This window comes from Gallus gallus, chromosome 20 (assembly GCF_016699485.2).
Source record: "Gallus gallus isolate bGalGal1 chromosome 20, bGalGal1.mat.broiler.GRCg7b, whole genome shotgun sequence".
Lineage (NCBI taxonomy): Eukaryota > Metazoa > Chordata > Aves > Galliformes > Phasianidae > Gallus > Gallus gallus.
Window position 1 is genome coordinate 8,893,164 of NC_052551.1, and position 24,816 is coordinate 8,917,979.

A 24,816-nucleotide genomic window follows, 5' to 3' on the forward strand; every position below is an offset into this window, starting at 1 on the left:
TCAGCTTTGGGTGCTGAAGTTCTCTGATGCCTACAGCAATAGTTACATGTTACGTGGTAAGCACAAGCCCAGTGATGACTGCAGCTCCCCAACCCCACGGGACAGAGAGAGGCAATGGCTTTAACCCAACTCCGCAGGATGGAGAGAGGTAATGGCCTTAAGTTGTGCCAGGAAAGGTTCAGGTTGAATGTTAGGAAACACTGCTTCTCCAAAAGAGCGGCGATGCAGTGGCACAGCTGCCCAGGGAGGTGGTGGGGTCACTGTCCCTGGAGGCGTTCCAGAACCCTGGAGATGTGGCTCTGAGGGACGTGGGCAGTGGGCACAGTGGGGTGGGCTGGGGTTGGACTTGGGGATCTTGGAGGTCTCATCCAACCTCGGTGATTCTATGATTCTAGGATTCTATGACAGGGCTGCTGACAAGGCAGTGTGCAAACAAATGGCACTGAAGACATTCCTCAGCATGACACAAAATCTTCCAAATATTGGCAAGCTGCAAAAAAACGCCAATTCCTGAAGCAACCAATTCATAAATAATTTCTTTCCAGTGCACCAACAGAACTATTGTGCTCAGAAGATGACTCTGAAATGGTCCTTTGTTGGGTTTTGTACAAAGCAGGATTTTATTTCTGCAGTAACCATCAGGTGATTTTATTTCTAGGAACTGGATTGTTTTACAATAAAGGAGAAGACTCTCCTTTATAAAGGAGAAGGATCAGTATTTTAGTGATTATATTTTGAAGACAAAAAGCACACCTAAACATTTCAGGAATACTGAAATATATCCTATGATCAGCTTAATTTTGGTTTACATGGATTGATATCTGCTCTATTTTACTGTATGGCACTAGCTCTTGTATACATCCAATTGTTTCTTTCAAATATAATTAAATTGATCCTTCACATAGCAGACATGAGACCAGTAAACCACAAAGAAATTTCACAGTGCACACTGCAGCAAGTAGAGGTCTCTGTAGCGAAGGCATTATTTTACAAAGTGATGGATGTGCATATTTATTTGCTCTGTGACTTCCATGTCAGGTTTGTCATATTTCCTCAAATTACTAGTTAAACCAAGGTTTTGTGTTTTGTTTTGTTTTTGTTCCTGCTGAAGCCTGCAGGCTCAACATACCTTATAAAAATCAAGCTGTAATTTATCTGCTCCATAGATCATGTGTAACAATAATCACTCTGGAGTCTGTGCCGGGTTCTGATGCCTGGCTTTGTCGGAAGAGATGTATGAAGTGAACAAAAAGCTTCCTGATTTTCATACTCCGTAATAAACCTGAAATATGGAGAGAAGCGAAACACGTATTTAAATTAAACCACAGAATCATGACAGAGAAGGAGTGTAGAGAAGTACACCCATACCCAGACACATATAATGCCATGACACAATGTTATTTCTCTTAACAGATGGACCTCTACAAGGTATGTGTACTCTATGCCATGGACATAGAACAATTGAACGAGCAAAACAATTTTTATCCTGAACTTCAGCTCATCAGAATGGTGCATACATTGACTTGCATTCTTGCATTTTGCAGGGACAAAAACCTCTGCCAATATGGAGACATGTGGATCCCCACATGGGTTAGCATGCAAAGGTGTTGCACACCATGGCTAAGACATAGCTTGCACAAAATTCACTGCTCAGTTTTCACGCTTGTTTTACATACGTATGGGTAATTTTGGAAAGGCCACAAATGAAACTGGGGATGTTCTGTAGGTACTGTAAAATACAAAAGGCTACAGTTCTTAGATGAGCAGTTCAACTGTACAAATGGAGACTGAGTCCGCCTTGCTGAAGTGTTGTAGCTTAAATTCCCCCCACACCCAAGTGCATCCCTGTGAGGACAGGACGTAATATTCAATTACTGAGACACTGAGATATTGAAATATTGCTTGGTGGGCAGTTCCTCCCCTGGCAGCATTGCCCTTTGCACGGCTCTGCCTTCTCCATTTTGTTGCATTTTTTCCTCCTAGAAACAAGACACAACTCATTTTGCAGATGCTAGAAGAGCAGCTCACAGTCAAAGCTGGGGGTAAGGCTCAGGTCTGCCGGCCATAGGAGCACGGAGCTGTGGCGAAGCCCTCTTGTTAAGAACATGAAGCAATTCTAAAATTCATTAATCCTCCATCATGCCCTTGGTCAGTGAGGTGCAGCCCCGACTGCAGCCCGCCTACATCTGCGCCTGCAGCTGTAGGAGCAGAATGCATCTTGGGAGGCACTTCTCCAAATGCGAGGGCATTCTGCCTTCAGCCCAACTTACAGCACAGATCTGATTCTGCCGCTCACTCCCCACCATCTCTCTTGCTTTTATTTTTTATTTTCGGAGCTAAACTGCAGTCGCGTAGTCATTAAGAGATCCAACAGAAGCCTGGAAGAAGAGATTAGCACACAGCAGAGTGACAGGGCTGCTAGGGAGGGGAAAAAATAGACAGCATCAGTGCAACGCACCATTAAAAGTATGGAGTGACAGCTGACAGTTGGTCTGTGATGGGGTGATTCAGCTAAATGGTAAACAGAAGGGCGGATTCTGATCTCACTGATGCCAACACAAACCCCGGGTTGCAGAGGAGCTGCTTTGCATCTCTGGTAGCGGAGTTGAGCCCTCAAAAGCTGTGACTCAGCCAGATACTCTCTGACAACTGTTGGTGCCATGGTAAACATGGCAATGTGGCAGGCTGGGAAAGAGACTGAGAAAAGTTGCGTTTCCACACTTCCAAAAATAAATGTTTGGGATCTTTTTTTCCCCAAGGCAGTATTTAAGTTCAACCTGCACTTGAAAGTAATCAAAGCATTTCTTAATATGTGTTGGTTAATTCATATCTAGAGAAGTACAATCTTTTTTCTTTTTTTTTTCAGCTTGGGTAAAACGTTTTGATTTAGGCCAAAGTAATGAAGTGGCTCCGCCTATGAGTTGGGTTCTTCACACAACTCCAGCTCCTGCAGATCCACTCTTTGGGGCTTGAGGTGGGTGCATACAGGTTTTTAAAAGCAAATATGTGCTCAGAAAACCTTCAGCATTTCATTTTGCTTCGAAGAAAGGACCCTTTTATAAAACATATGTTCCCTTCTTTGTGTGGGATCTAACAAACTGCAAATTAGAGATGGATCTCGCAGAAGCCAAAGCCGAAACTCTCCCCATTCTGCCTGCTGGGCACCCCTCGTGCTGCAGGTTTTATAACTAGGATGTCTGGAGTGCAGACAGATGGATTCTGCCTGCTGCCCTGCCCGGGGCCGCTCACCCCTTCACCCAACGGCACCGCTTTAACACGGAGATGTTTGCATCCAGCAAAGCACAACCAACAAACTGCTGCGGTGTGGATGTGCTTCACATTGCTCCAGTGATATAAGGAACGAATCCCCTCTTTTCTCTCTGTGCTTTGTCTTTAAGAGGTGCTGGTATTTCTATTTCAGCATGCAGAGTGCCTGGTTTCACTAGCAAGCCACTGCGGTATCTGCAGGACTAAAAATAAGACATTTCTCCTGGAAAACACCATCTTTTTCACATTTTATCTGGCCTGAAAGGCAGTAATGCATGGAGCTGCGCAGAACCTGAATTTGCTTCTGCCATGCATGGGAAAGTTGGGATGCTCACCTGGAAATAAATCCCCAGGGCCACCTCCAATGTGATGCTTCCCAGTGGCACCCCAACCTGCACAGAGCCAGCAGCAGCACTGCGGTGGGAGCTCCTGGCCCTGCAGCCCAGCTGGATGGGGACAGCATGGGGGCAGGGTGGGCTTGTAGGAAGTTTGGGAGCTCTCAGAGCCGTTTTAAGATCTGGGGAAGTTTTTGTGTTAGCTATTTTTTGTGTTAACTGGAATGAGTTTCTCGTGTGAGCCGGGCTCAGTGTTGCGATGTAAGTGGGGCTGGGAAGGAAGCCATGCTGAAATGTTCACCTTATGGGAAAGCCACAAAAAATATATGTGTTGTGGAGTTACTCTTTGCTGAGATGGGAATTCACATTTTATTCCTTTTATCACGTTTTATTTCTTGTGTCATTACAGCATACACAAGCAGATTATTCCCCAGCCACAAACACAGTTGCAGTGAGATGCTGCAGTCGAAAAGCACAAAACAGGCAACAGTTCAACATTCTCAGCTAAGATAATTATGTTAATATTAATGGATATTAATTTCTGTTTATTTTACAAATATTGTATTAGGAAAGTAGCTTTCAAATTCACACCTCACCAACTGCTTTTCAGCAATGATTTGTTTCATTAATTTTATCAGCTGCATTCCTTGCTTTTTTTTATAGCACATTCTTAGCTGAGAGACATTAATCCACCAAAGAACATCCTAAAAGTCTGTGCGGAAGAACTGAACAGATAAATGTCAGTGTACAGGCTATCCACCACTGTCAGTTTTTCAATTTGCAATGTACTTGGGGCACGTAATAAATTTCTGATCTTTGGTTTTGTTTTTAAGGCAGCTTGAAAATTTTCTGTGTATCTTTTCTTTCTGTTTTAACACAGACACAGGAGTCCTCAGCCTTCAAAGTACGTGTGATATGGTCTCGGTAATAAAGCCTACAGCATTATTTTTGGATCGCTTGTAAAAGCAACACAGGTCAAAGTCAAAGTCTTGGCCAAACCTTCAGTGCAAGATCAGCTTTAGGCTGAATTTGGTATCCACCATTTCTGAGTTTCTCACTAATATGTATAAAACACTGTAGGAAAGTCTGCAGGAAAGTATTCTGCACGTGGTAAATCGAGCCTCTATTCAGCATGTAAGTACTGATGGCACAAATGCTTGTGGCACTTGTTCAGCTGGCTAAAAATGTAATGAAATGAGTTAATACTTGCATCTGAATGAGGAAGAGAGAGGTGCACAAATTATTACTTTATATGTTTTCTTTCAAATCCCAGGTTTAGAAAATGTCATGGCCTTTATTGTGGCAAGAGCAGAGGGAGGTAGTTGACACTTGCTGAATTTTGGGTTTAATTTTGCTCTGGGTTCATTCTGCTCCTCTGAGGCTGAGCCCTGTGGTTCTGCCCTGGTGCCACTGTACTGAGCTAGGCACAGGGGTGGACATGGGAGGAGGGACTCTGCCCCCCACTGCCACCAGCTTAGTGGGGGGACGTCTAGTATGGCACATTCAATGTCTGTTGTGGCACGTACATTGCTCTTTAACATGTCCATGCCAGCAGGCACTATGTGCCACCATCAGCCCACCCTGTCCCAAAAGGAGCCTGCAAACCTTCGTGGGGATGGATTTCTGCAGGCATGGATCTTACAGACTGAAAGAATCACCCCAAGCAACCCCGAGCTTGCCTTTGCTTTACACTTCCCTGGCGATTCACTGTGAATGCTCCACTGGTTGCTGAATTCTGCTAAAAGCTGGAGATGGAGCTAAAATTCAGGGCTGGTGCTCAGCTCTCCTTGCTGCGCTGACTGTGCCTGGCAGCTCCCTGGGCTATTAATCAGTGTGGGAATGTCAATAGTGAAGCACTGCAATAAAGAATGGGCGCACCTACAGTTTTTTCCTCTCTCCTCCCCAAATTCTTTCTCCCACCAAACGTGACCCAAACCCACCAACCTCAATAGGGGACCGCTGGACCAGACCCTGACCCACCCGTGGCTTAGCACTGCAGTGCCATTGAGGTAACCCATTCCACACGTCCCTTTGCCTCGACCTCTCTCCCCAGAGTAGACACCCACCACTATTTTTCATATTTCGTTCCCTGGACCTTGGCCAGCTGAATAGAGGTCAAATACATCAAGCTGGGTCTAAACTATGGAAAAAAAATGAGCTGCATTTCAACCTTTTCCTCTGGCAGAGTGACAATATAATTCATGTTTATGCTCCTGCCTTTGCCACCATCCTGCTGTTTGACCTTGGGGAAGTCACTTCATCTTTTCAGGCCTTCATTTCTCCTCCAAATTTGTGCTTAGACCAATATCTGTGGGAGAAGAAATGTCTCATGCTGTGTGTTTGCATTGTTGCTAAGCCAGAAGGTCCATCTCCTGGACTTGAGCCCTCCAGTTCAGGCATAGAAAGCCACCCTGAATCCCAGGGTATGAAATACAGGTCACTACAGCTGATGGGGATCCATCACAAAGGTGACAATTTTCCCCTTCCCTTCAGCAGGACCTCGCTCTGCTCAGACAGAGGCTCATCCAAACCTTCCTGCTGCTCTTAAGCAACCTGAAATATCTGAACTGGCAGATTAGATATCCCCAGTCCCTCTGAACACAACAAATAACAAAAGAGGGAAGAAATTTTCTCTACAGTAGAGCAATGAATGTACAGACCCTATATGTTTCTCGTCAGTAGAAAAGGCCCTAATTCCTCCTGTTGCCCTGAAGTCAGAAGGAAAGAAAGGGAGAAAGAAAGGAAGTTTGTTGGCATGTGAAAAAAAAGAAAAAAGGGGCCAGAATCACAAAGTGGCACTGCAGAGAGCTGCTTTCCTGCTGTCTGCAGCTTTTTAGGGCTGCATCCTGCAGCGAGCGGGGCCGGGAGCCCTGCGCCTTTCTCATCTCAAGTCCTCCATCTCCTTTACACCCACTCTTCTTTACACATTCATTCCTCCCCACGATGAATATTTGCAAAATAAGGGGGGTATTTCAATTTCTTTATGGCTTTTGGGTGTACCCCCATTATGCAAGGAGCTGCCGCCTCCTGGGATGCCCGCTCCATCCCCGGCAGCCCACGATGCCCTCACCCCACACAGCAGTGCCCGGCTGCTGGAGGTGGCTAATTTGTGTGTTTTCACTTGAGGCCTGCTGATTCAATCATTTTAAAGATGCCCATTTCTTCCAAGCCAGAGATTTTATGACTCTAAGGATTAGAAGCTGTTATCCCAACAAACCCTGGAGCTCTATATATTCTGATTTTATGGTAAGCTTCACTAATAAACTGTTTAAAACATATGCTAATGGTGTTTATTGTATTCTTTAATTATCATATGTATCATTAAAGATGTAGTATCCCGTTTGGAATCCTAATACTCAAAGCCCTCCCTTTTTTTCTTGTACGGTCGCAGGGTACTGCATCACTTTAAAAAAATATGAGAGGAAATAGAGAGATATATATTTTAACAAGGACGCCTACTTTCAATTTTCATTGTTTATTTAAAAGTAGAGGCTTTGAATTTAATTTGAAACCTCTCTCAGAAGAAAGGCAGGCAGGGAACGACGTAACAAAACACGGCACTCTGTCTCTGTGCATTTTATTCCTTAATTTGTTTTTTAAATATGCCTCTATTATACTTAGTTTTCTGTTTTCAGACTGCTCAGAATGATAATGTGTGCAGCCGAGATGGGTTACAGGAGATCAGAATTATTGTCCCCTCATTTTTGTTACAGCTCATTATTCTTATCAGACGTACGCACACCCCTATGCACACTCCAGCACGTGCATAATCAAATAAGTGCAATACATATGTGTGCACACACCCACGTCTACGTATGTACATCCTCACCTATTCCTGTGCCAATTTTTTTCTCAGTAAATTAAGAGGTATTTTTCCAAAACGAGATTCATCCCAATGATGCGGGTCGTTTTCACTATTTCGCAGACGGATCTCAATTCCTAAGGTGCTTTTCTCCTGTCCCTTTAAAATAAGACTTCCCCTGCACAAGGCAAGGCTCAGCACTCACAATGTATTCCACTCTGCTGACCTGCTGCCAGCAGCCGGAATGTCTCCCAGCCCTATTTGCTATCGATCTCAGCGTCCTGCCCAGCGCCCTCTGTTTGCCATTTGGATTTATTATTTTCTTTTCCACCTGGGAAAATGAATTGGAATGAACGTTCAGGTATTTCATTCACGTGGCTAAAAATAATTACCAAAAAAAGAAAAAAGAAAAAAAAAGGAGAAAAATCCAAACCTTTTTCTGCTGTGCAAGTCAAGGAAAATGGATACCGAGAGAAAGACGCATGCGCACTGAGCTCAGTTCTCACTCTGATGATACTGCAGAAGACAATAATAAATCTGGGCAGGTACCAGGCAGCAGTGCAGCATCACAGCCCTCTGCCCCATCCCCAATGCATGGGGCCCAACCCAATGGGCAGACATCTCCTTGCTGCTGACATCTTGAAAAAGAGCAAATACAAAGGTTTACCAACAGACACAGAACAGAATAATAGGCAACAAAAATGGTGACAGGATAATATTCATCCCCCATCCTAGAGATAATAACCGTTCTGAAACCAGACCTTTGAAGTCCTTTCTACTCACCCTCAACTTTTGAGGGACACCCTGGGAAAAACCAGACTATCCCAGCAGGCACTGTGTGGAGGTGCAGAAGTGGGGATTTGTTAGCAGGAATTTATCAGTCTGACTTGGTTTTTTTCTTTTATTTAGTTGGTGAAGAATATTTCCTTTAGGTAGCAGATGCTGATGTCACATCATGAATGAAACTGCTTCTACAAACTGAATAATACCATTTGCATTCGCTCATTCAAAATAACACTGAGAAGTGGCAATGCAGCTCCGTGTTAAAGTAAAAATATACATTTCCAGGCAAAAGAAAGTGTCTGTAGGGTAACCGAGCCACGATAAAACAATGGGATTCAGATTTCGGCGGAGGTCTTTAATATACAAGTTCAGTAATTGTATAATTGGGTTAAGAATGATAAAAAACCATGTAATTTTGGTTTCTAAATAATGGCAACGAACAGCCTACAGCAACCTCATCACATAATACGGAGCACAGTGTCGGGTCAGATGCTCTTTACGGGGGTGCCGGGGTGAATTTGGAATAAGCTGCTTGCACACACATTGCTGCTTTTCACTTGCTGGGATCACTGAGAGCGTAATTAATTGCTTATTTGGCCTTTTTGGAGATTCAGCCTATGCACGTGAGCTCCAACCTGCGGGAGGAAACTGTGGGCTGCGTGATGCTGCAACAAATGGATTTCATCCAGAGGCATCTCAGCCATGGCTCTGCCTTCACCCTGCTCTCTGCTGTCTCTTCATTCCCCTGGCCGCAAGGGACATGCATAGGGGACACTCTGCATCCCCAGCACCCCAGCGCAGTGCTGCCCTCCTGCAGCCCCATAAGCAATCCTTTTGCACAGCCCCACGCGGATGGAAGCATCGCCCTCTCTCCCTATTATATTAATGGATTTTACGCTACTTTCTAAATTATGCTGTTTTCAAACACGGATGCATTTGGATGTCAGACTCTAGTACCCAAATATAAATGTCAAGACCTCTGTGCATCTCTGGCATGTAGAAACTAATTTAATCATCTTGGCGAAGCAATTGCAGTTCAGACAATCACTTTGCTTGAGTGGAAGGGTTATGAAAGGAGTGCACAGTCACAGGAGAATGCTTACACACTAGTTAGGGCCATGCTGTTTGATGAAAAGACAACAAAGGCATTCTGTTACCGGTGGACCTTCCCATGCCTGCCCAGCTGATGGAAATCAGGGCTCAGAAAAATGATGTGCGGCACCAGAACGTGTTTAATGTCATTTACTGGGAGGGGAAGAGGGGAGGGGAGGGGGAAGGAGGAAAAAGTGATGGGAAATGATTGTTTTCTGCTATGATTGGAGAAAAGAGGACAAAGTTCTGAAATGGAGACTGTCTGGTCAGCGTGTGCTGCTCAGCTCCCTGAGTGGCTCTGGCCACACACGCAGGTAAGGTGAATGCAGAAGCAAACACAGTCACAGTTTCCCATATGAAGCAAGGGGTCCTCTTTCTAAAATTCAGCCTGAGTGATTTCATTCCTCCTTTCACATGCAGGTAGTATTAATTTAAAGGAGTCACTGTGATAAATAGGGCCTGCAGAACGAGATGACTCTCTGTGTGGACTAGCCATGCTACGCAGCCACAAACTGCACCTTCAGCTGCCTTAGAAGTTCCTCCTAAATTTGTTTGGGGAGTTTGGACTGGCAGTGGGCTACTGCTGTTTGGGTTGTCACAGGGAGAGTGACATTTATATGGAAAAGACCACGCAGCCTTCAGAGTCCTTCCTGGGGCTTCTAAAAAATCAGATGAGATAGACGAACTAATGAGAGAGATGAGAAAAAGCAAAGAAGTAGTAGATCAGGAGCTTGAGGCACGTGTGGGGAATGGGAAAGCATGGGTTATGGCAGGGACACCTGGGGACACGGGAATCTGTCCTGAAGCAGGACCATCACCCAGGCATAGGGGCTCACTGCTGAGCAAGCAGAAATTGACCCCTCATCCTCCCCAGAGCATCCACTTGCTGCCTGGGGACATGCACTCCTGAGTCCAACACTGGCAATTTAGCAGCCTGAGGCTGTGGATTTAATAAACAAACCACATGCATCGATCCAAGCTGTCTGCACGTGAGTGATGCTGGTCAAAGTGTCCTTTCCCAGCGCTCCCAGGCTGCAGCTCAGGAGCTGATCCAGCTCGAGGCATGGAGGAGCAGCATGGATCCGGCACTGGACTTAAAGCACTCACCTCTAGTTCTATCTCGATCTACCAGGGTTAAGTTGGAACAAATAATGTTGCCGCTATTTCAAGCACCCCTAAACAAAATAAACTAAAAGAGTGATCAGAAGTGCAATCCATTTTGGAGAGCTTTGGTGAAAGAGGCTTCATCTGTTGGATTATGGTTACAATTAGATGCAGTATAGGTGGTATCAAATTATATTAATATCTCTAACATTTTGTGTTAGTATGAAAACTGCCCAGCCTCGATTATGAAAACACGCGCAAGTGAGCTGTGTAAAACAATCAAAAATCAATCTGACGTGTCAAGCTGAACATGTCAATGAGACAATTTGCATTCAGAAGGTTTTCTTATGAAGTGCTGTCAACAGTCAGCGCTACACTTGTCTGATCTGTCCAGCTCTGCTAAGTGGAAAGATTTCTCTCTTTTTTTCTTACCCAATAGAAGAGAAAGGAAAAACAGGAAAATGTAAGCCACAGTAATTCATCTCAAGTATCCTGAAGGACAATTAGTAACAAAGGCTAGCAGTGGTAAGCCTGCTCTTTGGTGCGGTTTGGAGATCCGGGACTGTAATTATTGAGCCATCCTGCTGAATAGCACAATCAGTGCTTGACGGCTGCGTGGCAGAGCGCCGGTGCGGCTGCTCGAGCTCTTGTGTAAATGAAACGTCAGGTTGGGGAGAAGGGGGCCATTGTGTTTACCAGCACTTTGATTAGCTTTTAGTGAACAATGAATTTCCAATCGACGCATGGCATTTTAATGGTTTTGTTGGATCTTTCTTAATAGGCGGTTCGGGAGATAGAAAGGGAGGGATGCAGGCAATGCGTTGGGGAGGGGATTGATGTATTGGTGAGGGGGATTGGTGCACTGGTGTGCAAGCTTTTCAGTTTCCCCTGTCAGGCCTCAGGTAGCCAGACACACCTCTCACTTTGTCATTCATTCATTTTTTTCTTTCACAGAAGAAATAGTTATCAAACAGCTCTTCGAACTCCCTCTGCAGCCCCACTTCCCCCTTCAGTTTTCCCAGCACTACTCCTTATATGGCAAATCAATCCTTTCCTAGATAGCCCCAAATGTTTAAGCTCGAGCCATGGATGCTCTGAGAGAGTCTCACGGGTGTGTGTCCAGAGATCAGGGATAGTCCCAGATGTTTGTCGTTCTTCAGTGGCATTGGATGATCCCAATTTTTACAGGAAGTGCAAAAATTCCAGACCTGGACTGTGCTGCTGAGGGTTAAAGTGACAGCTGACTCTGCTGCCTTATTTCCTGAGCAAATCCACATTGCCAATAACGTTTTTTGTCTGTGCGTAGATTGTAATGCACGATTCTTCAGAAAAAGAGGAATACTGGGGCAAATAAACATATGTAGAACATGTAATACTTTGTGTTTATTTCTGTGCCTGCTGCATCCCAGGAACTGCAGAAGCCTTGAGAGGATGAGTTGCAAGAGGGATATCCAAATGTTCTGGGAATGCGTTTGCTGTCTTCACTCGCCCAGGCCTCATTCAAACGTGTGTTTGCAGGCCCCTTGCTCTAAGTTCATCCCCCATAATGAGATTGTCCTCGCCCTACCCCGACCCCTGTGAAGCCCTATCTGCTACATGAGGTGCCCCAGTTCATCTGCTCAGCTCCTGTGAAGATGTTGGGAGATGTTTTCCCTCCAGGCCTTGCCTGGTGGCCAGGCTAGCCAGGCCACAGGCCACACCGTGCCTTCCTCACACCCCATAGCCCTTCCTCAGGGCAAGGCAAACTGCAATTGATTAGTAACTATCAGCTAATTACAGGGTAACCGCATGATTCTTTTTGCTTTGCCAACTGAAGGACTGTCACGAGATTAAATAATTGCATGGGGCAGTTTTATGTGCAGTCCCATCCTGCTGCTCAGTAAAAGCAGAGAGCCCAAAGGCCGCACCGCCGTACGCAGCAGGTAGGGCTGTTTAATTCCCACCTCTGCACAAGCTTGGAGTGCGAGCTGCTGGCACAGCCTGCTCATGGAACAGGGAGCTGGAAGAGCTTGTCCCTGCAAAGCTTATTAAAATTTTGGTGTTGGCAGGAGAGTCAATCAAAACGCCGGAATGCAACCCAAATATTTTCACAGATGGATTGAACATTGTATCAGTAAGCAACTTGAAGAAATCATTTTCTCTCCTGGCAGTTTGATTTGAACGGCACTTCAGCTCCTGAATATCTCTTTCCTACAGAAGACGATTAAACATTTTGAGCCGTTTTCAGTGTCACTGATTCAGATTAATCAACTGCTGAAGACATGGGGTTAAAGCTGAGCCTGTTCTCTGTGGCCACTCAGTGCTGTGGGATGAGTGTTCCCATAGAAGAGACCTATACTTCCTAAGCTTCCTGGAAACACCAGCGCAGGTGGATAGTGATAGGACAAGGGGGAATGGTCTTAAACTGAGACGGGGGGGTTTAGGTTGGATATTAGGAGGAAGTTTTTCACCCAGAGGGTGGTGACGCACTGAACAGGTTGCCCAAGGAGGCTGTGGATGCTCCATCCCTGGAGGCATTCAAGGCCAGGCTGGATGTGGCTCTGGGCAACCTGGTCTGGTAGTTGGCAACCGTGCACATAGCAGGGGGTTGAAATGAGATGATCATTGTGGTCCTTTTCAACCCAGGCCATTCTATGATTCTATGATTCGATGATTCTCCTGCCAGGGAACCCCAACCCTTCCTAAAGCTTCCTGCAAAAAGCACCCGAGTGACAGCAAGCAGTAGCCACTGGGATACAAAAACACACATGGAGGATTTAAAAAAGAACATTTTATAAAGAAGCAACATGGTTCTGAATTAAATTAAGCCTGTATTAATTTTCAGAAAAGTTTGGCACCAGGCAACATCTTTATATGAGCCAAGAGCTAGCAGAATGTATATGGGAATATTTTTAGTTTTCAGCCAGAAAAAAATTAATACAAGAAGCAAATGCCATCAGCACGTTCACAAATGTGCAGGGGGATGGCGCTGATCCTCAGCTGATGCAAGTGAGCCTCTGCCCCTTGTTGCAGGGATGTTTGCCCCAGATGAGGCTGCAGCTCAGCCCCTGGAAATGCTGCTGGTGCCCGGTGGCCGACTGACAGCAGCTCTGAAGGAAGGAATCTCAGCAGAGAGATTTTGTCTCTTTGCATTTTTTTTTTCAAGAGATAATGAAGTAAACAAAAGCAGATACATCTGTAAGGCTGACAGAGAGCTTGGATATGAGGAAAACAATTGGAGCTTCGCTCCTGGTTTGTAATATCCTCAAAAGATGACATCTGAGGCTCAGCCCAAGGCCCCAGGTGAACTAACAAAGTGTTTCTGTGCAGGGAAAATTTCTCAGAATGAGTTACAATAGTTTTATGTGGGAGCTATGCATACTCACAGCCTGATTAAAAGCTAAAAACAGGGAAAAAAGATCAGCTGCTTTGTTAGCAGGAACAGTCATGCTCAGAGAAGCTGATCTATAGGTAATGTTGAATATGAAGTTACTTTTGAGTAAAACTGGAAGCTCACACACACTTGCTGATCTGAACTTGGCAGAGCAGAGACACTTCTCTGTCCTATCCAAAATGACCCCACACCACGCAGGCACCAGGGAAGCTTCTTTCTGCTTCCAGGTGTGGATTTTGTAACTGGAAAATACACGTACCACACAAACTCTTTCTTAAATACCTCTGGATTTGAAAACCTCGGTGGTTAAGCTAAGAACTCTGTTAGAAGAAGAAGAAAGAAAAGGCTGAAAGATGTGAGTGGGGGGGTGGGGGGAGAGGAAGAAAATCGGGGTCACCTGGTTACAGTCAGACAAAAGGCACATTTCAAAAAAGGTACCCTGTAATTTAGTCAAAATGGAAAGGACGGGAAAAAGGTCAATATTGTTTTAAATGAGACTAACAGCTTCCTTTATGTAATGGGTGAACTCTGGTGTGTTTCCGGATGATTGGCAATTTAGCTGCTCGGGGAAAAAAAAAGGTTAAACTTATCAGCACACAAAAGTGCCAGCAATTTATTTCATTCGCTTTCCTCTAAATTAACCTAGTCTAAGGCATGCTGAACCTCATCAGCAAACCCAGGTGTGGACAGGACTCAGGGTGGCCCCTGGAGCTGTGTGATGGGGGGGCTGAGATGAGCAGCCCCAGTGGGATGTGGCCGTACAAAGGAGCTCAGGAGAATGGAGGGCTGGAATTACAGAGGGCAATAAATCCTCATCACTTTCCCAAAGAGCAAGGTTTGGTCAGCTCCAGCACCTGGAGGTCTGATGTTTGGTGTCCATCTGTGGGTTAGAGAGGGATGGGTGAGTATGGGCTCACGTAGCTCTGCTGCAGCAAAATGTGAATGTCCTGCCCTGGACAACCTTCAAAGCCTGAGGTCTGTGTAAAGAATGCAGACAAAGAAAAGCATATCTCCATCCCTGCCCTTTGTTGGGAAGCCTTGCCATATGTGTGCTGAACTGGGTTTCTGAGTTTATACTCCTAGAGACAGCCTAGAGAAAACACCCTCCTGCTGAATCTGTATGTCCATCTGGAGTGTTTATAATTTTATGGACAAACTTAAGGCTGGAGTCCCATCAGAAGTGACACTGCCAAGAGGAGATGTGGTACACTGTTTAATGTATGCCTAAACAGGGAGGTTTCTCTTATATTTCTTATTTTTCAGAGCAGCTATTGATACATCCCTTCAGATTTCCCTTGAGGGAGTCCTGGCCTTAGGACACATCCTTCGCCATTAAACACCAACAAGGTGGAAGGACGAGGAGAGGCTGGGAGGGAATGGAGGGGAGCAGCCAGCAGCAGGAGCTGGGAAGGGCTCCTGGCTGCATGGAAGAGGGCTGGAAGGCTGGAGAAATGACATGGATGAGGCCAAGGAGGGCACTGAGCAGGATTCATACGCAGCCCCATCTCCAAGAACCACTTCAAAGCACAAGGGGAAAGGAAAAGACAGAGAAGAAGAGTTTTAATTTTTTTCCATCAGTTTGTATGAGAGACATGGGCTTATAGGAGAGACACAGGCTTAACCGAGACCTTTAGCATTAACATTTTCAAACAACAGTTGGTCTTTCCTTTCCATGCTAATTACAGCTTTGCTGAAAGAACAGGGCAGGGCCTCCTGTCACCCTGTGTGTGCAGAGGCTGGGCAAGGCACTCCCATGCAGCACTCTGCAATTTCGACCCAAAAAAAAAAAAAAAAAAGGCATAATTAATTTAAACATAATAGCTACAATTTTCAAGAGGGCCAACAGGCAAGACTAGAGGATTAAGGCTCCCGTACCACTTGGGGCCAAAAGCTTCTACAGTCTGGATGCTGAGCAATGTGGTCAGTGCCTGCCTTCATGGCGAGCTCTGCAAATTTGGCATTTTTACTTGGCAGCATTAAATACTTTGATCTAAATCACTCAATCTCTCTGCTGGTAATGGTTTTCACTGAAGCAGTGTTTTCTCCTTCAAAATACACCTAGCGAATGTAGCAGCATCTTTCAGTATCTGGACATTTTTGTGTTGATTTTAAATACAAGGATGCTTGACTGGTCACTCTGTGCCATAACAAAGCTCTTAATGATTGTTCCAGCTGCAGCCACAGGTGAACCTGACAGTGAGCTAATCAGCAAAAGATGCTTGACACAGTGATATTTTGATCTTTGGGATTTCCATGGCCATTTGTACGCTTATTTTCCCTCTCCGACCATTGAAAGCCAAAGGGCCTCCTTCATACACAGATTACTCTACAACTTAATACTGTCTGATATCAAAATTCTGACCCCAAATTAAGAGCAAAGACCCCTGTAAAATGCATAGGAGTGTGATTTCAATTCAGACCTTTACAATATTTCCACTGTTTCTGCTCAATCCTTAATGATTGTTTCCTTGAATACCTGAATTGCCTGTTTTGACCTGTTACAGCACTTTAGTCTTTGCCATTACAGCACTTACATGAGTACTCCTTTAGATGGTGGAGAAACCAACTCAAACTGAGCTATCTGCAAGAAGGGAAAGCCTTTATAATGTATCATTTAGATGTAATAAATACAGCTTAATTATCTTTTCCTAAAAGTGTCGGTAACAGGACTAGTAAAATATGCCATGAGCATCACAGACAAGAAGGGGTTCCAGCATTTTCAGGTAGGTGTTGGTGCCACAGCCACCAGATCCTGACTTAGCAGCACTCCCAGGGTGAATTTCCTCCTGCTCTTCTTCCCATTCTGGCAGGAAGCAGTCAGGTAGTGGCTCGTGTTAGAAAAACACCAACTTACAGAGGCCTCTAATAACGGCCTTCAGTCATCTGGGGAATGCTAAGAGGGCCAATTTTGCAGTCCAGGGTATTTGAATCAGTAGCTTTTCATATTGTGGCGGAGGCATAAATAGCCATTGTATCTGCTGAAATTATTTTGATCAACTTACGTATTCACCAAGTGGTGTCACTACCACCGCTCTCGCCATCGCAGTGCTGGAGGAGCAAAGATTCGAGGAACTTGACAGGATAATTAAGTATGAAAGCAGACTGGATTTAGCAGGACCCCAGTGAGTCAACAATCCTGATTGTTTCATCATCTCAGCTTTGTGCTGTTCATATCTTATCAGATTAGATAACAATCTGGTATAGCTATGAGTTGAATTACCATGTTGAACTGCACAGTTAGACCACATGAAAAACATCAATACACATTTAAATAATCCCATTTTCAAACTCAGATAAGAAATGGCCAACCTCTACAAATCAAAGGCATATCCTCGGGCTAAAATAAAGAGTGGTCTGATTACCTATTCAGTTATATCAAAGTGCAACAATCAAATGCTACTGCTAATATAACGCAACGGCTCTTATAGCAGAACAGCAACACGACTGCCTCACGACATCAAATTTCAGACCTAAAGGTCACAGGTGGAGATTTTCAAAGGAGAGGAAAAGATTTAGCTGCATAACTCCTGCAAAAATGAATGCTGACTGTGTCTCAGAGCCTCCAACCCTTCCGAGTTCTTCCTCAGAGGTCTCAGCCTTCAGTGTATGAGCTCTGGGTGTCAGCAGGCAGCATCCACTCTCTGTTCTTACCCTTCATTCCTCTCTCTGGACACTGGCTGTCTGTGACCAGACGTGGGACATCTTGTTTCTCCTGCCGCAGTGCCATAGGCTCCCCACCAAGTCTTGTTTTATGGGCTTTCTTCAGAATCCAACCTTCCAGTTCTTATGGGAATGGGGAACACATCACACTGAGACACTGCGACTGTTTCCAGAACAAAAAATACACAGACCTGGATAAAACAAAATCTCTTTGAGGCTTCGGGGCTGTTCCTTGCTCTTTGCATGGTGGCATGTTGCCAGGTTTGGCCGGTGCTCAGAAGTGTCCCCAGCGTGTGGGGACAACCACAGAACCTGCTCTGAGCCCTCCCCTCAACCCTCATCCTCCTCCCTCCCTATAGCCATACCCAGAGCTTCTGTTTGCACATCTCAAGTTGCCATGCTCTCATTAAAACAGTCATAATCTTTCTTCTTTCCTTTTTTTTTTCTCTCTCTCTCTTTCTCCCCACAAAATAATAAAATAAATAATTAAAGCATGCAGCTCGACTGCTTTGATCTCACAATCTTTTCTTTCCTACTCTCAGCAATGCCGTAGCACACGCAGTGCCTTCTGTGTAAGCGGGGCTGGAAGGACTGTGCTATTCCATCGGATTCACACGGCTGCGATGTATTAATGGACATGAAATTATTCCTGGTCTGTACTGGGTTGAGAAGAGAATTAAGCCTGGAGAATTTAAGTTGGAGATGAACGTGCGGCCTTTCTAATTACAGCCACAGTTCCTACCACACCACCAGATCCCAAAACCATGTGAAAGCGGAGCAAAATTCTGCATTAAGAACCCTGTTGTTGATGATTACTACTGAACCAAATAACAACTCAATGGAAATCAATTTTCTTTAAATACTGCAGCCCCTTCCTTCCTCCTCTTCTCCCCACAGCAGAGCAAATCTGCAGCTTTCCAGAGGAGATGGAAGCTGGCTTGGCATGCATTGGTGCGATGGTGAAGTGGCTGTTCTGCAGGCTGAGGGCACTGAATGCAGCTCTGCTGGGCACCCGCCTTGAGAAAGAGCTTGCTGGAGACTAATAGGAAAAGAGACTGCCAGCACAAATGCTTTTGGTCTGCTGATGCTAGAAGAAGACGTGTGAATAAACCATAACCTGATCTGTTAAACTGTTGTCTGCTCATGGCTTATCTACCTTCAGGACATGGTTCATCTGACCAGGAATGGTCAGGGAACAATTTCACATTCTCCCTTAAGGGGCACCGTGTAAGCTCTGAGAATAATTGATTTGTTGAATGGGAGGCCAGATTGCAGGGATGTGTGCATGTGTGCTGCACTTTGGGTCAAACAAAACACGGTGTTCAATCCACAGTGAAACACAGATCCTAAACCTTGCTTTAAAATAGAATGTAGGCACTGTGGAAAAGGAAGCATCATTTTGAAATTCTGGAGTTGCATCATGTAGGAAATTTCTGAAAAAAATGTGCTATTTCAGTCATTCCACTTTTGTCTGCCAAAACAAATGATGAATTCAATCCATACCCAGTGAATAGTTTTGATTAACTTTGAGCCTCATTTCGAGCAACGAGTCGCTCCTTCCAGTGCATTCTCTGGGATTTTCAGTCCTGGCGGTGACTGGAGAAAAACCCCGACCCTGAAGCTCAATCCAGGAGGGTGGCACTTGGAACCAACCAGCTTTTAAGGACAGGAGAGGCAGAATTCATCTCCTGGAGCCATGGGTACCCTGCACACGGCTGGTCTCCTCCAGCTCTGCTTGGCTGTATGAGCACATCTCCAGCCCTTCATTGTCACTTTTATGGCTGGGAGCATCATATTCTACCATTTTCTCCTACAGTTTTCCCAGTCCCCTTATGTGATGTACATGCAATATGTATGTATGTGATGTCCATGCAGTGGCATCACTCTGCTCCTCACTCCTTTTCTTCACAGGGTTTCAGCAGTGCTTCCATTTCCAATGGGAAGTGATACAGGACAGAGCTGCTCCAAATCCTGCAGGCTGCATTTTTGGCAACCCGTTCACACATTGGAGACTTTGGCCGTGCAGCTTGACACTCCATGGGGCTGTCAGACCTCATTATGCTCTCAGGGAATCCCACATACTGTGGTTAGAGAGACAGCTCCAAAACAAGGGGCGGGATACCACGGAGGTAATTATGGATGGGAAACAGAGATATACATTTTTTCTTTTAAAAATGTATTGATATATACATTGATGAACTAAACTGACAAGCTGGGCTTGAGAAAGGAGTAATTGCATCTTTAATAATATTGAAGCTGACACCTGCCTTGGCCGATAACACGCAGCCCTGACACTACTTAGCTAACAATTAGGACACATGAAAAGAAAGGAGGCAAAAACAGTACTAAATTGAATCTGCATTTTAAAGAGCATAAAAATAAAAAAGAAAGACTGCTAATTGTCTAACAGTTTGTTAATTCAATCAGGCATGCAATTTAAAAATAGCTTTGCTTTTCCACTGAAAGAGGAATTAATTACAATTTCCTCCTGAATCCCATATAGGAGAAAAAAATATTTAGGACAGTCACAGTGCTCTTAGAAAGGCTGTTTATTAATAAAAGCAGAAAACCCCAATGCTAATTGGCATCATAAGCACAATTAGAAGAGAAGTTGTCCTCCATTTGAAAGAGAACAGAGAGCTACATAGCTGAAGGATATTATTGCAAGACGATAAACTATTCAAAGGTACCAGTAAAAAAGAAGGTCTTTTCTTTAACGGTAAAATGCCATGTTATCTTGTTTAAATGGCATAACTTTGCAAAAGACGCCATAATATTTCAACCTTTTAAAATGTCAGTATTAAAAAATACGTATCACAAATTGCTTCTTCATACGAATCCTTTTCCCTCCATTTTTCTTTTCTCCTTTTTTTTTTTTTTTCCCCCTGAAAGGCTTATGTGCTTATGTAGAACTTGCAGCTTCAAAGGAAAAAGGCAAGGAAGCAGTAAAGACGGTTCAAGGTGAACCTGAGCCGTGCAAAACACAAATAGATTTAGAGGCAAATTTGGCTTTGCGGGGTTCCTCTCCCTCTGCGTATGTTGGGCGCTGTTTCAAACAGAGCCCACAGTGAGGGGCTGAGCTCGGCACCCAGAGGTCCCTCTGCCAGCTCCTCCCAATGGGAGCACACAGGGTGCTGTGGTGAGGCCCCACAGAGTGCTGGAAGTGTGGGCCTGTTTATTGAATGCGTGGGAGGGCACCTCAGTCATCACCCCCATGCTGCCCACCCCCACTGATCTTATTCTTTTTTTTACCTTTGCAGTCACATTTAGGTGTCTTCAGGGGAATAAAAATGTGGCTCAGTGTGACAAAAGAAAATGATTTATTTCTTGGTTTGCAGCCTGAACACAGCGAAACACTATGTGGACATCTATTTCTAGCACCAACAGTGACAAAACCAAAGGGAAGCAAGAAAAGAGACAGACAGAGCTCCTCCTGTGGGCACACAATGCTCTCTGGATGGTGGAGCAACCTATGTCACAAGTAACAGATGTGCAGAAGGTAACAAAGGATGATGGGTTTGTTGGGTTGATGATTGGCCTTGGCAACCTTAGTGGTCTTTTCCAACCTTAATGATTGTATGACTCTATGACTCTATGACAGGTACAATGGAGTTGGGGAGCTTTGGTTTCTAAGGGCCACTTGAGCTGCCAGCCTTGCTTCTGTGCTGGGTGGGATGGAGAAGCTCTCAGTTCAGTACATCTGCTGTATTCAGCTTTCACATCAAGAGAAGAACACAGGGACAAACCTCAGAACCCCAGAGCAGGACTTATGGCACACTTGCATTTGGGATATTTTGCAAATAAGCCATCAGTATATGCATGGAAATGTGTATATGTATAAATTACATACTATATACTATAAGCTATATATACTATATACTATGCGTACTATATAGTATATACATATAGTTCATAGTATATAACATAGAAATACATAGTATACCATATACTATAGTACATATATTATATATATATGCTAGTATATATATATACTTGTATACTAGTATACATATATACTATATATAATGCTATACGCACATGCTCATACATGCATGTATATATGTATGCAAAGAAACACCCTCATTTAGCAGTACACACAAATAGACACGCCAATGTTACACTGCATATCTGAGAACAGAAATTACTTGGCATGATCCATGTGTTTTTTTGCAGTACTCCTTTGCATCTCTGTAAAATAATCAATGACATTGAGTATATGCAATAGAAACTTATGCATTTCTCTATACATATATAACGTGTAATACCTATAGATATAAATGGATTATTTACAAAGTATTGCTCAAAATTCAGTGACAGTTCTTCATATTGAGGGTGCAGGATTTGGGTAAAATGACACTGTTGAGCCCCTAGGGTCTTTTTTAATAAATATATTTTTGGCTTCTGCCTCTTGGAAATCTGCACCAGGCTTTGAAACTCCTGCAAAATTGATTTCCTTTTTTTATTGCTGCTTAGCTCATACTACAGGCTGGACATATTTTCTTCTTTTAATTGAATCTGCCTGTTACGCTGCACAAGTGCCAGGACATCAATTTAATATCTAGATTTTTGCAAGCTTTCAAACACACATGCAAAACTTATTTAATATAGTTGGATGTTTCTATTCTGCTCCTCAGAGCTGTGATTTGTACATTAGCTTTACAGTAGCTGTCCAAGTTGTGTGATATTCCTTGGGAGAAGACATCCTCACACCAGGAGGTGGCTGTGGGAGAGGGAAGAGGATGGCTGTGCAATAGTGGGAGTGCAGTGCCAGGATGGGAACCTGAGCCCACAGCAGCACGTCCCAGTGAGCACACACGGTGGGATGAGGAGTGTGTATGTGCTCCCAGTCATCTCTAGGAATGGTGCCACCAGCAGTGAGTTAAGCCTCCTGATCAGCTTACAGGAGAAGGAAGGAATGGGTGGTATAAGGTGAGCAGCATTTAAGGTGCTGTCTACCTTAATTTCCCTTGGTGTAATTGACAGAGCTACTTCCCTTAAAACCCCCTATGTAGCAGGGCATGCTGCAAGGGTGCAAGGTAAGATTTACATTGCTTGTGGTCTGATTGAATCTAGGACATTATTAGGGCAAATAGGATTGCCAAGCACAAGGGAAGTGAGACCGGGTGCTCAGAGCTGCTGTAATCATGGCCTCTTACTCCTCATTCTGGAGTGCTGTCCACCTCTCTTGGATCCAACTCTTTATTTTACTGATGGAGTTCTCATTTCAAGGTTCTGTCCCTCCCCTGTTGAACAGAAGCAGGACAGGTGCTCCCCAAAACCATTCCTCCTCGCATTGCCCACTGCAGATATTGCTGGCTGTGCCCATTCAGCCTCTGGCAGACAGGAGCAGGACAGGCTGCCCTGTCACTGGTAGGAAGTTTTGCTTAAAATATTTTGGTTGCCTTTGTGCAGACCTGTTAAATAAGTGTTCTGTGCTGGGGCAAAAAGGAACACGCACCAATTCAGCTGTGTAATTAAGAGCGTTCGGTTGTACACCGCTGCAGTCAATCTGCGTTAAGGAGTTTATACTTATGTATTGCTTTGATGCAAACCCTCTTTCCCTCTGGAGCAGATAAAATCTCAGCTTTGGCCAACTGCTCCTAAACCTGGAACAGTGCAGGGCCTCCACCATCCCAGAGAGAGAAAAACGTCACACATTAAATGAATTTCAGGAGTAAAACCACATGCCAGCACTACTCCAGCAGGGTGGTACCATGTGCCAGCAACATTCCTGGGCAAGGAGGGGGCAGGCCTGGAGCAAGCACTATTCATTATTATTGATGAATACTCTCAGGAGAAACAGAGGATGTTGCTTAATGGCTTGATCTAATATGCCATCAGAGGAGAGGGAAAAAATAGAATGAAAGATATCCTCAAATGCAAAGCAGAGGAATCTTCTGAGCTGAGCTGGTCCTTTAATTACCCATGCTGCGAGGGAGGAACACACAAAGAAGGAGATGGCTTCAGTGAAAGTCCTTTGAGATGAAGTCTTTTTACTGAGGCACTCTACTTGTTACAGCTATAATAATGTCACCTGGAGGTTAGCTTTTTTATTAGGACTTGGAGTCACGGAAACATTTAACACACACTTGTGCATCTAATTTGCCATGCAATTGGCATAACGACGTGCGCCAGCTGGGGAGGGGCAGGAGGAAACCCATATATTTGTGCAATGAATTGTTCAGCTTGTAGAGGCTGGCAGACAAAAGATGAGAATAAGAAGAGGTCAGCAGAAGATCTGGTGCTAGTTTGGAACAGATATTGCACAGACAGACCTCTTGGATGATCAGAGAAGCTGTGCAGAAAGCAACATCCACGGACAATCTTTTTCCCGTATGAGCAAAGAGCAAAGCTCTGCTGCAGTTTAAGTTGTACTATAAAAGCACCCGTGCTTTGGGACATGGCTCCTCATGTCTTTTGTGCTCTCTTCCTGCATCACCTGAGAGCAAGACACGATGCGTGAAGCAAGCAGAGGGTTTGGAGAAGGATCTCCCAGTCCCTGGAAGCAGCCACTTTCTTTTGGCAACCAAAGCATCGTTCCCAGACATGGCTGTGTTGATGCTTTGCAAAAGTAAAGAAGTTTTTTTGATCTGTGGACAACAAGCAGAGCAAATCCAGCTGATACAGCACCAGCAGGCCCAGTGGGCTGGATTCAGAGATACGCTGTGCTGCCCACTCATCTGCTGCCCACACCAACACCATTCAGACTGTGCATCCAACTCCAAGAGATACTGAGTTACCCACAGCCCCTGAGCCACCTCTCTCTGCAGCACCTCTGTAGGAATTCTCAATGCCTCTCTGCCAGCTATGCTATCACAAGCTCTGGGCACCAGCAGTTCCCCATCACAGCCTCTCACTTCTTTTCACCCTACGTTCTGAGTGGGAAACCCAAAAGCACTCCAGAGGCACGCAGCATGCACCGGGGATGCTCTGCCACCTGTATGCAGCGCTTCCCAGCCCCGCATAGCCATGAAAGCCCTCCCCAGCTGTCTTTGAGCCCAGGAGCCCAGCAGCCAGCTGGCAGGCGAGCGCAGCAGCCAGCAGAGCGGGCAGAGGAACCATTAGGAAAATCTCCCTGGCACGGAGCCTGGCAGTGCACGGTGCCAGCGCACGGGGCGGCTGTGGGATGCTGGTCCTGGTGTGCGGGTGACAGCCAGGTCCCCAACCACGTCCTACACTTGGCTGCAAGTTCCATTCGTCCCCATAGAGGCTTGGGGCTGAGTATGAAGGTGCAGCGCTGTGTTTTCTTCATTCGAGGAATGAGTGCATGAGGCGACCTGAGCTGAGGGCTCCAGCAGCTGCAGGGTCGAGGGATGGGGACAAGCAAGGAACCCTCTCCCCACGCTGAGAGACTTAGGGAGGCTGCACTGGATGCTAAAGTTTAGTGGGCAAGCAGCCCG

General features: G+C 45.0%; 2 long non-coding RNA genes across 2 annotated transcripts in view; one reads left to right on the plus strand and one right to left on the minus strand.

The window, feature by feature from the left end:
• Positions 1-24,816, minus strand: part of LOC771200 — a 131,260-nt gene that overhangs the window by 14,878 nt on the left and 91,566 nt on the right. The window contains exon 3 of the long non-coding RNA XR_213475.5: positions 1,130-1,282. This is a non-coding gene — a long non-coding RNA (uncharacterized LOC771200). The remainder of the gene's footprint in view (positions 1-1,129; positions 1,283-24,816) is intronic.
• LOC121107354 lies at positions 9-4,438 on the plus strand. The gene is made up of 2 exons (XR_005841349.1): positions 9-148; positions 2,867-4,438. It is a non-coding gene; the product is annotated as an uncharacterized LOC121107354 (long non-coding RNA).